The 2539-nt window shown below is 41.4% G+C and overlaps 1 pseudogene; it reads right to left on the bottom strand.

Annotated features, from left to right (window-relative positions):
* Positions 1–567: 567 nt before the first annotated feature.
* Positions 568–1909, bottom strand: LOC141436543 (uncharacterized; annotated as a pseudogene).
* Between the last annotated feature and the right edge of the window lie 630 nt (positions 1910–2539).

Below are 2539 nucleotides of genomic sequence, written 5' to 3'. Positions count from 1 at the left end.
AGAATCTTTGATTATATTCAAAACGCAGGTACTTATGATCCTCTTTTGCAATAGGGACTAAGAGGTAAGCTTCCTTTAGGTCGATATTTGCCATAAAGCCAGACTGAGGAACGAGTCTAGCTGCTGTCCTATGATCCTCCATTTTGAAGTGAGAAGTTGAAATAAATTTATTTAAAGTCTTAAGATTTAAGATAAATCTCTTTGTCCCATTTGCTTTAGGGGCCAGAAAAACGCTAGATATAAAATCGTTTTTTGACCTTTGACACGGAGAAATAGCACCGAGATCTAACAATTTTTCTATACATTGTAACATATCTGGTTGCTCACTAGTGGGCACAGAATTACGTGGCCTGAAAACCTGTCTGACTTTCTTACAAAACGGTATTTTATAACCTTTTGAGATCCAATTCAATATTTGAGAATTATCAGTAATTTGAAGCCAGCAATTATAAAAATATTGAATTCTCCCAGCGTGTACCTCTATTGTTGAGCTGTTGTGGCACGCTGCTTGTTCTGCGGCGGTGCCCTCGGTAGAGCCGAGTTTGCAGTCGGAGCTCGACCCCCTCTCGGAGCAGTGTTCCTTTGCCCGCCCCTCCCCCCCCTGTTCGACAGGAAGCGAGAAGGGCCCCTCCAGTTTCCCTGGGGACGTGAGCGACTTGTCGACGGCTGATATGATGTAGAAGGTGGCTTCGGATTCGGAGCAGGTTTCTTGATCTGTAATCCGTGCTTTTCGATTACCTTCGTAGCTTTAATTTTGTCAGAAAGCTTGTTACCGAAAAGCGTTTCGTCTCGTTCAATTTCTTGCATAATATTTAAGAAGGACTTGTCTAAACCCGGAGTCACAAACTTCTTTCTAGCCTCCGTTTCTATGAAGTGTAGATCACAAAGTAGTCTACAACTATCGCTGAGGTATTTAATGGCTTGGAGTCTGTCCTTGCCATCGTCCAGAAGGAGTTCCAGCCCCTTATTCAGGGCGGCTATTCCCTGGCCCAATTGCTGTTGTACGGCTTCTACTCTTTTATCTCGAGTGCGCGTACCCTCAGGGACGGCGGCAGAGATCTCAGGATTAAGTTTTGGTGCCTGTAGTAATGTGCAGTTTTCTGGCACAGGATACTCCTTGACCAGTTTCTCTTTCGCTTCTTTATTCATTCCCCTTGCGAAGAATGGGTAGCCACAGAAGTGATAACTTTTCATGAATCTTCGGGCCAAACTTAGGCGTCTCTTCCGTCACCTCGCCCAGTGCGGTAAGGATCTCAGGGTCCAATTCTGGAACTGGGATCGGTTCTTGGTCGCTATCATTTTTGGCGTCCTCATTTTTATCCACAGAGACCGGATCGGCGTCTCGAGGCTCTGGATCAGAGTTGTGCTGGTTCTTATTGTCTAAAATGAAACAATAAAGAACTTTATTGTGGGTAGTTATGAAAACCACGAAAGAGAAATACCGTAATTATTGGACTTTTACTTTCGGTTGAGCCAGACGGCTTAATGTAATGGTGCGTGAGATGATAAAATTGCCTTCGTGAGGATACTCGATCCACCTCCAGGCGGTATAAATTATGTTGGTGAAATTACGGAACACAATGGTTTGATCGTAATTTCGAACTACCTTCGTGTTAACCCACGGTTAACCTCCAGGCGAAAAAGTTACCTTCGTGATGACCCACGGTCAACCTCCAGGTTCAAAACGTTGAGCACAAACTTATTTCACTTGTATAAAAGTATATTAACTAACCTGAATTTTGATCAGTATCTTCTGATGATGAATAAATAATTCGGTTATATTTCCGCTGCTCCTGCTCCATTTTTCGTATCTTGCGTTGGTACATTTTAATTTTTTCTTCATTTTTTCTTTTCGGCATAGTGACGATGATGCACGAATTAATTTTTCACTTGTATTTACTTAGGCACGTGCGAACGCTGCCTCGCGTAAGTAAGGAATGAGGCGACCGACACCGAACAGCGGCAAGGCGAGTGAAAAAAAAAAAAAAACCGGATATCGATTTTAAAAATCGATTCTCTTAACGTGCGAATTCCTCGTGTAGGCTTAAGGCACTACCTTAGTAAATGTATCTGAAGAATGAAGTGACGAATTATAATAGCGTGATAAGTCCCGTTTGTGGTATTTGACTATGAGTGAGAATCCCGAAAGTTTAAAACGTTATGATAACTTAAGTTAACGAAGTTCGAAGTTCGAAGTTCGATTATTTGTTACTCAATCACGTCTAAACCGCTGGACAGATTTCAATGAATAGTCAAAATACCACGCACAGGACTTTTCACGCTAAACACACGACTAATATTTACCTCGACGTTTCAGCAACATTACAGTGCCGTGGTCACGAGTAGAGTCTACTCGGGTATTTTGACTATTCATTGAAAACTGTTCAGAGGTTTAGACGTGATTGAGTAAACAAACATCCAAATATCCTCAGAAACTTTCACATTTATAATATTAGTAGGATTATAGAATTGTAAAATTAAAAAGTTAAGACAAACTTAATTAATTAACAAATTCCAACATTGCACCCATACGTCTAAT

The sequence above is a fragment of the Choristoneura fumiferana genome, chromosome 16 (assembly GCF_025370935.1).
Source record: "Choristoneura fumiferana chromosome 16, NRCan_CFum_1, whole genome shotgun sequence".
NCBI classification, from domain to species: domain Eukaryota; kingdom Metazoa; phylum Arthropoda; class Insecta; order Lepidoptera; family Tortricidae; genus Choristoneura; species Choristoneura fumiferana.
This window is presented reverse-complemented; position numbering and strand designations above follow the sequence as displayed.